The sequence below is a fragment of the Lissotriton helveticus genome, chromosome 3_1 (assembly GCF_964261635.1).
Source record: "Lissotriton helveticus chromosome 3_1, aLisHel1.1, whole genome shotgun sequence".
Lineage (NCBI taxonomy): Eukaryota > Metazoa > Chordata > Amphibia > Caudata > Salamandridae > Lissotriton > Lissotriton helveticus.
The window spans coordinates 1,912,824,599-1,912,837,371 of NC_136061.1; the positions used below are offsets into that span (position 1 = coordinate 1,912,824,599).

Consider the following 12,773-nt stretch of genomic DNA (forward strand, 5'->3'; position numbering starts at 1 on the left):
AACCTGAACCATATAAATAGATGTTATCCTTTAGTAGTATCACCACAACCATAGCTGGAAACTTAACGAAGGCAAATCCCAGCAAGCAATAGTGCAGTACTGGGTGGTTCGATCAATTTTTCACCCAGGCAAATAACAAATTAAATAGAGCCCTGCAAAAAGCACCAAGAAATAGAGAGGAAGTTAGGTCTTTAAAAGTGGAAGACAAACATGCCACAGCCCAACGCAAAAAAGAATTGAGGGAACACGTGGGAAAACTTAGAACAAGCAGCTAATACCAAAGACATTAAGCTCTTCTAGAAAATTATAAATTCCCCTTTCTTATCAGATGGAGCTGAACCAAAAGTTGATGTCCTAGTTGCCCCGCTCACTTGGGTAGAACATTTTGAAGGCTTCTTTTCCTGTTTCAACTACCCGGCAGTATCACAGAGCAAAACAACTTTCACAATATCAACTCCCTAACAAACCATCTCTGTGAACAAGGTCATTGCAGCCATTGGAAAAGCCATTGCCTTGAAAGCCGCGGTCCCTGATGGGGTCCCAAGAGATGTGTTCAAGGATTTAATTGAATTATGGGCACCGATTTTAACAGATGTTTTTAATGCTGTGGGAAGGGGGTTTATTCCAGAAACTTGGACTGATTACATTATTGTTCCAATTTTTAAAAGGGGAAGACAGTGGGGACCCAAGGTGCTATCGCCTGATATCTCTTTTGAACTTTTCTGCTATAATTTTAGGGAGGGTAATTTTGAACAGACTTGATGAGTCGATGACTAAAAACTGTATTTTAACCGACTTACAATTTGGTTTCAGGAAAGGTATTGGGACCGCTGAGCAATGTGTATTTCTGCATCTCATTATTAGTAAATACACATTAGCAAAGCATAGATTTATTTATCTCTGCTTTGCCGACCTCTCCAGTGCTTTTGACTTTGTGAATCACACAATCTTACGGAAAACTTTGGCTGACATGGGTGCACCAATAGATATAGTGGTCCACCTATCCCAATAACCTCATATGTCAGGTTTGGGCAGGGGGAGAATGCATTAAGAGGTTTAGCGTTAAAAAACTAAATCTATTGAAGACTTACACTATGGTATGTGGTAGGGGTAGGCCTAAAAATAAAATACATTCTGTAAGGGGCCACAAACTACTCAATACAGTCTGCTATTTGGCATTCTATTTTTAAATAGAGGCTAATTTAACCGCATTTGGAATTAGCTAAATTGAAATTTGTAAGAACTATTGAACCCCTGTTTAGGTTTGCAAGGAAAGCAGGAAATAAGCCCATCCAGGAAATGCTCCAACTTTATAAGAGCAACTGCTTTCCAGTAGCTATCTACGGATCGATACTGTGGGGGGGCAAGGAAAAACACTACGCCAAAAACTCTGAAAAATCTATTTTTGGCTAGGCTGCTTGCTGTACCGCGTACAACACTGACTATAATTACCCATAGGGAACTAGATATACAGTTTATGGAAGATATAATTGACCTGAGTGTGATTACTGGTTGGTATAACTTCTGAAGTATAGTGGGTACAACATTTTACAGAGCAGTCATTACTAATTGTCTTAGGCTCAGGTTGGCTCAGGTTGATAGACTAATGCAGGAAATAGTTGCGGATTTTAAAATTAAACAGCCAGCCATAAATTGGGAGAGGTGTGGCGCAGTGATCAGGGCGGCTGACTCTGGAGCATGTGATTCACGTGTAAATCCCCGGATGCAGCTCAGCCCAGCACCATGTGACTTTTGGCAATAGCTTGCTTAATCTCCCCGATGGCCCTCAACTCCTTGAGACCCTTAGGGGTGATTAGTTCACGCTTTACAAATACTGGGTTATTATTTATTATAAAGTATGGAAAAAATGTAATTAAAGCCCTTATCATGAACAAGCTAACTGACAGGAGAGAAACCAAGAAAAGGCAGAGAGTCTCAGTAATGACTATGGTATTAATCACGCACCAGCGAACATAAGAGGGGGTGACCGGATTTTTAGACTTCGCAGACTGGAATCAAAATATATAATCGATCTCCAAACAAAGGCCCCACTAGGCATGAACAGTGGGGAGGAATTAGCAGTTCACCATGGAAATTGAGTATACTGACAGGGTATGAGTAAATGTCCACAAGTTTATCTGGCTAGGAGTAAATAGCCACATAGGTTTACACAACATAAAGTATTAAATGCATGCATGTTTGATGAATTTGAATGTAGGAGCTGTCAATAGAAGCAGCCAATATGCGGCTACATAATAGAAATCAGCTATAAAGCTTTATATTTCATACACACTAAATGAATGTATTTTTGATGAGCTCGAATATATGAGTTGTAAATAGTGGCTGACCATTGGTTACATGGAAAGTTTGCCGATACAGGGCTATATAATGGGTATGAGCTATTTAATTAAGAATGATAGCATTTTAAAAGAATCACAATTTGTGAAAGAGTGAATTTTAGCTCTCATAGGTGGTGCCACATAAATGAGAGGATGATTATTCAGTTTCTAACATAAGAAATACAATGTAAAGCTATTGTTACATTTCGAAATTTTCCCATGCCCATTGAGGGCTTTATCATGAATTGCATTGCAGCTTGATTTGAATTGGTACTGAATAACTACAACTATTGCGGCATACTTTCAAACTGTTTATACATCTGTCTCTGATCGACCGGAGGAGGACTCCCATTTGCTGCTCCGTGATATACAGCTCCCCTCTCTGTCCAGTGAGGACCGTGATTTTATGGATAGTGCCTTAACTGCTGATGAAATAGCCCAAGCTATTCGCTCCTTGAACTCGGGTAAGGCGCTGGGACTCAATGGGCTCCCAATTGAACTCTATAAGCTTAGACCCGATAAGCTTGCTCCTTACCTTAAAGGTATGTCGAGGCCCGGGAGAAAGGGATCTTGCCCAGTGATCGGAGAGTTGCATCGGTGGTGGTGATTCATAAGGAGGGTAAACCCAGGACTGACTGTGCCTCTTATAGGCCTATTTCTTTATTGAATGCTGAACCCAAAATCCTGTCCAAGCTTCTCTCTAATAGACTGGTGAAAGTGGTCAGCGGACTGATCGACCCAGATCAATCGGGCTTTATTCCCCACAGAAATACGGCCCTGAATTTACGCAGGTTGCATGGCGTGATAGCCAGGGCCCACACTCTGCAGCAACCAGCCGTAATTGCTTCACTTGATGCAACTATGGCTTTTGATACCGTGGAATGGTCCTATTTGTGGGCAGTCCTGACTAAATTTGAATTTGGCCCTGATTTTATTGGCTGGGTGCGCTTACTATACACTGAGCCACTTGCCTAAATAGTCGTTAATAATAGGGTTTCGGTGTCCTTTTGTCTTGGTCGGGGCACTCGGCAGGGCTGTCCTCTCTCTCCCCACCTTTTCTCGCTGGCCCTGGAGCCCCAAGCGACTTGGGTGCGCTGGGATCCATCTATCCGGGGAATTCGGTTGTCCCCTGATTGAGAGGACCGGGTCTCCTTGTACGCGGACGATATTCTGCTTTATTTAACATCTCCTCGGAAGTCCCTCATTGTCGTGTGTGATGTCTTGGCCTCTTTTGGTAAGAACTCTGGGCTCTCCATTAACTGGGGGAAATCCCTGTTTGTACTTAAAGGGGAGCCCCCGGTCCCTCCGCGGAACTGTCTCATTCAAATTAATACGGGCGGGTTTAAGTATCTGGGGATTTTAATTTCTCTTGATCCAGCAGTCAGATATGCCAAGAATCTCCTTCCCCCTTTGCAGAGGCTTAAGAGTGATATTGCTAACTAGAGGAAACTTCCACTCTCATTGTTGGGGCGTGCGGCGCTATTTAAAATGATGTCTCTGCCCCGTTTTCTCTATGCCCTTCAGAATACCTTAGATGTAGTGCCGGACAGTTATTTCTGTGAGGTGGAAGGGTTGCAGCGTAGTCTTTTATGGGAGGGCAGATACCGTATTGCTTTAGCTAAGCTGACGCTCCCCTGGTATGATGGAGCCGTTGCCCTCCCGGTTATTAAACGGTACTATTGGTCTACCCAGCTGGCCGCGATCAATCATGGAACATATTGCCCCGTTGCCAATCCCGGATACGCTATGGATAAATGGCTCCTCCCTGGAGGTAATTACAATAGGGCACTGTATTCCAAGCCAACGAAGTTGGACTTGACAGGGCCAACTAAGCATGCGGTGCGGATCTGGCACGATGCCACAAGCTCTTTGGGATGGAGGGACAAACTGACGCTAGCTACCCCACTTTTTGATTCGGAGCGGCTGGGTAAGCTTTGGAAGACAAGAGGGTTTGACAAGTGGGATCTGATAGGGATCTCCACCATTAAAGACATTGGGGCAAGGGGAGGATTAAGTCATTTGAGGAAATGCAGGCTGAAATTGTGCTGGCGAGTTCTGAGTACTTTAGCTATGCGCAAATTCAACACTCATTACAGGCGGCCCTGCCTGTGGACACGGACCTACCGGAGGCTTCGCCTCTCGAGGATAGAATTTTAGATGGTCACCTCCCCGAAAAAACAATCTCCCTGATCTATAAGAAGCTAATTAACCACAGGACGGATCAACTTGGGGAGTTGAGGGATTTCCCTCCCGGCGCAGCCGATTGAGGCGCTGACGCCGGGTGTCAGAGGGCTAGCCGCCATCTTAGGGGGAGGCAGGGTAGCGGTCCAGCTCTTGGACGCCTCCCGCCCTCCCTGGTTATTTAAGACGCTAAACCCCGCGTACTCGCAGATTACTTGCTACTTTCCCCTGAGGCGGAACGCGGGGGCGCTTCTCTTCTATCCCTCTTAATTATACACTTTGCTGGTTATTCATTTGATGTTTTAAACTTGTATATATTTTAACGGTGCAGTTTTATCTACCTACTCTGCCGATCCTTGGGTCCGAGACTCGCATCGCACCAAGGCTCTCGGGGTTGGATTTCCCTCCCGGCGCAGCCGATTGAGGCGCTGACGCCGGGTGTCAGAGGGCTAGCCGCCATCTTAGGGGGAGGCAGGGTAGCGGTCCAGCTCTTGGACGCCTCCCACCCTCCTCCAGCATGTATAAAAACAAAGGGACTCCCCGTCCGCGCAGCGGACGGGCGCAGCGGGCGCGCCTAAGGCAAGCCCGTCTGCGCCCGTCCGCGCCTGGCCCGCGACCAGCGCCGGTCCCCCTGTCAGTTGTACCAACACTAGACAGATCAGCTGGACTAGAACTCAACTTTTTAAGTTGAGACTAGGTATTTGCTCGCCAGCTGCCCTCTGCTGCCCACTCAGCCTTGAAAGCCACCCTTTTAAATGCTCACTTTGTGAGTTCATGCTTACCCCCTGGTCGAAGAGGCCCCCTCAGCACTCTAATCCAACACAATGCCCCAGCCACCCTTTCATGCTGAAGGCTGCTTTGATCAATTGTCGCTCCCTTCCTCGACACGCTACTGAGATCTGTATGTCACTCGATACCCATGCTTGGGATATCCTATTTCTCACGGAGACCTGGATCAAAGACACCTCGAAACCTGATATTCACTTAGCTATTCCTTCAGGTTATCGATTGGTAGGGATTAATCGAGATAACGCCAAAACTGGTGGCGGTCTTGCTATCATCCTAAGGTCACATCTCAATTTGACTTTTAAGAAACTATCTAATATTGGGCTTATTGAAGCCATGTATTTTACTATCCTTGATTCGGCTACGGCCATTATGGCTGGCATCTTAGTATATAACCCCCCCAATGCTTTAGCTTCATCTCTAACTACCCTTTTACACATGATAGCGGATCTCTCCCTTAGACATTCGCACTTTATAGTGCAAGGAGATTTTAATCTTCATATTGATAATCCCTCCTGTTCACTAGCTTCTCACTTACTTGAGACCTTGCAGGGACTCACCTTGTCCCAATTAGTTCAGGGCCCGACACATATAGCAGGTCACACTCTTGACTTAATATTCACTAACCATCCGGGGATCACTATTCTCCCCTCACTTCCCATTACCTGGTCGGATCATTATCTCCTTCCTTTTGATTTTACTCCTCCCTTACTACCCATCCCCTCTACTCTTGATAGGGTAATAGGGAGAAAATGGCTTAAAGTTACACGTGCTGCCGTTGATCCTCTCTTTTCTTATCAGTTTGATCCTCTCTCAAAGGACCTTAACGAAGAAGTGGCGAAATACAACTCCTCTCTTTTACTTGCCATTGATGCCATTACTCCATTAAAACCTATCACCTCCTCTAGATCGAGGCCCTCTGCCCCTTGGTTCTCCCCCGCCTTGCGAGAGGAAAAGAGCCGCTGTAAACAGCTGGAACGCAAATGGCGGCAGACATATGATGCTGAGTCTAAAGTGACTTACAAGAATGCCCTAAAAAATTTAAAAAAATTAAAACGATCCACTACGAGAGATTTTTTCACCCAACAAATTAAGAATGCAGAAAACTCCACTAAAACACTTTTTAATATTGTCAAGGACTTTGTTAACCCCCCCGCGATGATGGTTCAGTGCTCCCCTAGCCAGGTACTCTGTAACGGGCTATCGGATTACTTTCAGGACAAAATCATTAATCTAACTTCCTCATTCAATCCTGTTCCGGCCCCCCCTTCGGTCAGTGACCCTGACTGTCAGAAAGTTTCGCTTAAGTCTTTTAAAGAGCTCACTACTGAGGCCGCCTTAAGTCTTCTTGTCCAATGCAAATCAGGGTCTCCTTTAGATCCGGTCCCTGCCAAAGTGATGGGCAATCTTGCCCCTTTACTGATCAGCCCACTCCTCTCTATTTGGAATTCCTCGCTATGCACGGGTCAATTTCCGAGGGCCTGGAAACAGGCAATGTTAGTTCCAATTTTGAAGAAAGCAGAGGCGGATCCCTCGCAATTTTATAATTACCGGCCTATCTCTCTCCTCCCTAAACCGGCAAAAATACTGGAAAAGGCTGCCCAGAAGCAATTGACGGACTATTTAGAAGCCAACCAATTGTTACATGACTCGCAGTCTGGATTTAGAACAGGCTTCAGTACCGAGACTGCTCTTTTGGAGGTATCAGAGACAATGCGTGAGTGTGTGGATAGGGGCGAGGAGGCCATGTTGGTCCTCCTCGACCTCTCCGCCGCTTTCGACACAGTATCTCATGAGATACTGTTGGATCGGCTAGGTCAGATCGGAATTGGAGGTACCGTGTTGACTTGGATTAGATCTTTCCTTTCAGGTCGGACCCAGAAGGTTTTTCTTCGACCATTTGAATCTGAGGGTAAACCTCTATTTTGCGGAGTGCCTCAGGGTTCGGCCTTGAGCCCCCTGTTTTTTAATGTCTATCTCGCCCCACTGGCAGAGGTGGTGGAATCTTGGGGGGTCAGAGTGATCTCCTACGCTGATGATATTCAGCTTGTGTTTTCATTTAGAGATCACTCTGACACCAATTTCATTAATTTTCGCCACAGCCTCACTAATATCTTCTCCTGGATGACCTCCAATCATCTTAGACTTAATACCGACAAAACGGAGGTGCTATTTTTTAATCAGAAAACCGCGCTGCCTGCCATTCAGTGGTGGCCAACTGTACTCAATCCTCCTCCGGTCCCAGTTCGGACAGCTCGAAACTTGGGCTTCCAAATTGATAACGCACTTTCCTGCAAATCACAAATCAACAAGGTCACAGCAGCTTGCTTCGTCAAACTGCGTATGATCAGGAAGATCTTTCCATACCTCCCACTGGATTCCTGTAAAACCATTATTCATTCCCTGATTACATCGCATCTAGATTATGCCAATAGTCTCTATGCGGGTGCCCCCTTGTACCAAATTGAACGCTTACAAATAGTTCAAAATGCTGCGGCCAGACTGATTGGCAATATCCCTTTTCGCCACTCGGTGGCATCATATCGGAGGAAGCTGCATTGGCTTCCTATTGCCCGCCGCATTCAGTTCAAGGCTCTGATTTTTGCTTTCCGGGCCCTTAATGGGTTAGGCCCAAGATATTTAAGAAAGAGGCTCAAACTGTCCCAGTCTGTCAGGTCTTTGAGATCAAACAGCCTACGCCTCCTGGTGGTGCCCAGATTTCGTCGGGCTAGAAGTGGTGGCAGAGCGTTCGGCGTAGTTACAGCTAAACTCTGGAACAGCCTCCCACTGGATCTTAGGTTTGTCTCCTCCGAACCTTTGTTCCGTAGCAAATTGAAAACTTAGTTGTTCACTATTTCCTAGTAGCATCTTTCCTTTCTAGCTTGCAGTCTATAGCGCCGGGACACCCCCGTTGGGGGTAGCTGTGCGCTCTATAAGCTTCTTAAATAAATAAATAAATAAATAAGTGGGTGCGAGACGGAATAGAACTGGATGATGAAGACTGGCAATCGGCTGTGTCCTCTCCAAAAATGGTTGCCATTCCTGCACGGTTGTGGCTCATTCAGTTAAATATTACACGGTCTATGTCACGGGCCCCACCTTGTACAGATGGGGTTGTTTAATACCGAATTGTGTAGACGGAAGTGTGGTCTTGTGGGGACGTTCATCCATATCATCTGGGAGTGTTGATATATCACGGAGTACTGGCGTAAGGTTCACAACAATATACACGAGGTTTCGGGGGTCTCTTTGCTACCAGAGGCGAGAAGATGCCTCCTCAACATATGGGAACCCACTGCACTTAACTCTGCACAAACACAGTGGGTCACATTAAGTTTTATGATAGCGAAAAGGAATATTGCCCAGCACTGGGGATCCAAACAGCCCCCACCCTTGAGAGCTGGAAAAATGACTTAGACTGGAGTATGTTCCGGGAAAAGACTGTTTTCATGGCAAGAGGCCGCCCTCGAAAGTGGGCCTCTATATGGGGACCCTGGAATAAATATATTTTTGATGTACCCCATCCCCGTAAGATTTCTGACATGTCTGTATTTTGGTTTCCTATACCCCCGCGGGTGTTATATTTGCCATAACATGACTCCTCTGTACTGTGTCTTTTCTTGATGCCTTGTTTTAATAAAAAGAATTGTAAAAAAAAAAAGAATAACTACAACTACATGTTAAGATGGCGGAACCCTTGTAGTAGCATATCACCATTTCCATTTTCGATGTCGAGCAAATTGTGAGATTTGAAAAACTGTCGCTTCCGGCGCATCTAACAACATTGACGAAGGCGTTAGCCGAAACGCGTCTGCTGTGTGTTTGCATGCATTATGAATAAATAACGATTACATACTCTCTGTGAGTGCTTATTCCTTGGTTAAGCAAAAGGAAAGGGAGCATATATATATATATATATATATAAATATATATATATATCACTCTAAATATACTATAAACTTCACTAACCACAATACACTTGTAAAAAAAACATAGAAAGTGAATGCGTGCTTAATATAAAAGTACAAGCCTGTCAGGTGACCTCATCCCGTGATCAAGCCTTTGGAAGAGGTGACACGCGTTGGGTCTGGCAAGAATTAAGGCGCTGTAAACTTTTTACCAAAATACGAGCGAGTGCCTTCTTTATTAGTCCTAGTGACTAAACTGTGTGAATATATATCGGCTGGGTCCTGCCGAATGAAGATGCACCGCGCTACCCTGGGAGAGCGCTAACGTTGAACAGGGTCTAATTACGCTTTTGAGGCATATATATATATAATGAGGCATATATATATATATATATTTGCCATAAGTTGCCATAAGTTCCTCAAGTCAAAGGAAACACTCGGACACCCAGGCTTCATGCAGTCACTTTATTCAGCAAGTGCATAAACAGCGCGTTTCGCCATTACGGCTTGCTCACGCTCGTAAACCAATGCAAACCACCATTTTTAAATACACTTCACAACGTGTCAATAACAGTGTGCCACCCTACCAAGTCGCCAGTTGGTAGTTATAGTTAAAGCCTCATTTCTATTCAAGAAGCATTTCTTCTTTTGCCAATGCCTTTGGCGCCGTTTGACGAATCTTTGCGAAATTTTTCAAATGGGGCGCTCTAGTCAGCTCCTGTCTTGAAAGTTTTGGGGTGGTTCGTCAAGCGGGGGCAGAGAAAAAATGGGGGTCCCTAAATGTGTTTTCCCTATGTTAATTTCCATAGGAACTTTAGACACAGCTACAGCCCGAACTGCAGAACAGAATTACACCAAATTTGGCACAAAGCTAGCTCTTGGTTCATAAAGCACTCCTTTTTTTAAAATGGTGTACATCCGTTCAGTAGTTGCTGAGAAATTCAAAAAATAAAAATGTATACATCTGAGCACCGAGGAGGAGCCGCGACTTCTCCCGGGCACGAGCTTCACTCTGGCTGCCGAGTCACAAGAAAACAGAAAAAAGAAGATGAAAAACAAGAAAAGGGGGCAGGGTAGAAACACCCTGACCCCCTAGGCCTGCTCAGGGGGTCCCACACAGACCCCCAGCCCCAAAAAAGCATGACAAAAAAAATATATATATATAAAAATCGGCCGAATTCACACTGGGTCCGTGAATCGGGCCGAGAAAATAAATAAAAAACGAAGCCATGTGACTGAGTAATAGCTCGCTTAATCTCCCCGACGGCCCTCATCTCCTTGAATCCGTTGGAGGTGATTGCGTTCAGAGATGCAGTTCCATAATAAATCCAGGCCAGATTTTCAAACCACCAACTTGCAAGAAAGTGTTCTTTATGTCTCTCCTGACCCGCTTTTTACTTATGTCCAGGTCTTCTTTGCAACCTTTGTAATATTAAATTTAAAGCACTCCGTCCATCATCCCCTTTGGTATGGCTTTGTTCGCCTTAAGTTAGCAGGGTATGCTCAGACGTGGGTGCCTTGCTCACTCTACCATGGATTCAAGATAGCCTGTCTGATGAGGATTATGAATCCGAAACTGGTCCTAGGATGCTTGTTTCCGGTCCAGGGAAGACATGGCTAGGCAGTTCGGGCTGGACTGTTCGCATGAGGCACAGGGTCAGACTAATTTGCATATGACCATGTCTGAACTGGGGTTGTGGAGTGAGCTAAAGAATGATGATGGATTAAACCCAGATCAGTTGACTGGGGGGTGAGTGTTTGATTTGCTCAAGCACTCCGTCCATCATCCCCTTTGGTACCACCATAATAGTGGGCAGAATCTGGTCATCAAGACCCCAATTCAGGCCCCCCGATCCCTAACAAACCTACACGAATAAGGTGGTACTGGCGGGCAAGGTGTAATATAACTGACACACTTCTTGGGCCAGAGACCTGTATGCCCGTTCAATTAAAAAATAAGTAGACAGCCATAGGGGGTCAATCCAGGATCAAATCCATTGTTCCAAAAACACTGCAGTTGACGATCCCTCCGCTACTGCAGAAAACATGACATAGCCGATATTGCTTCTGCGGGTATGATTTTCGGTGTCTTCAGCTGTGGCAGTGAGGATCATGGAAGACGAAGTCAGACAAGACAGATCAGTTTTGAGGTCACACACTGCGTTGTCCATTTCGGATATTTACGCCCTTCATCCTCAAAGACCCTAGCTGTATTATTGAGGAGATCCTGATGCTAGAGGGCCATATCGATCGCACCTCCCATGTATTGGTCTCGAGGGCCGAGTGTGAGACTTGGATCACTTGAAGAATGGTAGTAGTTCACCCACCCCGTGTCTGGGTCGCCTGAGGGTCTCTGCCATGGCTCCCTATTGTTTCAGCCCATAGGGACTGTGAACTTGTGGATCCTGGATTTTTCTGGCGTCACCGCAGGTTTGTCATGCCCCATAACAAAGATGGGAACTGCGCAATGTCCACCAGCTCTCCAGTAGCCCCTCTGCATGCAATTCCTGCGACTTCCGGCCCTCCTGCCCTGCAGCATCACAGGTGCGGGCGGTACAGGCAGATGATGCTCACCAGAGGACGGTCCTGTACAGTATAGGCTAGGGCTTTCTGGTCTTGTTGGGCATTACAGGGCAGTGATAGGTGGCTCTCAGGCTCCTGGCACACATCAGTGTGGTTCTCCACTGCCTCCACAGCTTCAACCGGCCCAGCCTACTTCCTGGGCCCTGTAAACTCCTGTGGCCATTCCCCTCATAGCTGTTGCCTAAAAGGCCCCAGTTGCATTTCAGGGGGTGGGGGACTGGGTTTGGGAATGTGGTTGACTGTTCCATCGCAGGGGCAACAGCGGGATGCTAGTCAGTGGATTTTCTTCCCCTCTGTGGGTCGATGAGGTGCCCAGAATGGAACAAAATGGAGCCATGCCTCTCATGCCATTCCCTTCACAGCTGCCCTGGGTGGGGCCATGATCTTGAGGATGGGGCCAGACTGCCAGCGCTCATGTACGACATCCAAGGGATGTAGCATGGACTCGGAAAGGCAGTGGGGTCATGTGCTGATCACTGATGATGGCGATTGCCTCACCTCCGGGCCGCTCGTCTGCTGCACCTTCGACAGCAGCTATGCTGGGCTGCCACAGCTCGTCTGTACTCTCCCAGGCCCCAGAGTCTTCCAAAGCCGCCTGATGAAGGGCAGGCAGTGCACCAGCACCAATGCCCGGAGTTAAGGACTGGGAGCCATGCAGGAGCTCAAAAAAGAGCGACCACCATCTTAGCCATCCCAGCTCAGCCCACCCTCCAACCCCGCTTCAAAGGAGCATTTAAAGCAAAAACAAAAATCCCAAAAGTTCACTAGTGGGCTGGTGGAGGAAGCGCCTCCAGCTCTCCAAAATCTGCCATACTCAAAATGACCTCTGGTGTGAGCCTATCAACCCCAGAGAGGAAACTAGCTGGTGGAAGAGACTATTCTCACTTATTAGATCACGGAAGGCTGACAACTACCTCCTACTGTTTTCTACAGTTTTGTTTTTGCTCACTTTGTGGTAGGCACTGACAGTAGCCTC

The 12,773-nt window shown here is 46.3% G+C and overlaps 1 protein-coding gene across 2 annotated transcripts in view; it reads right to left on the reverse strand.

Moving 5' to 3' along the window:
* OSBPL5 (oxysterol binding protein like 5) overlaps nucleotides 1-12,773 on the reverse strand; it is a 970,364-nt gene that overhangs the window by 33,491 nt on the left and 924,100 nt on the right. The window lies entirely within an intron of this gene.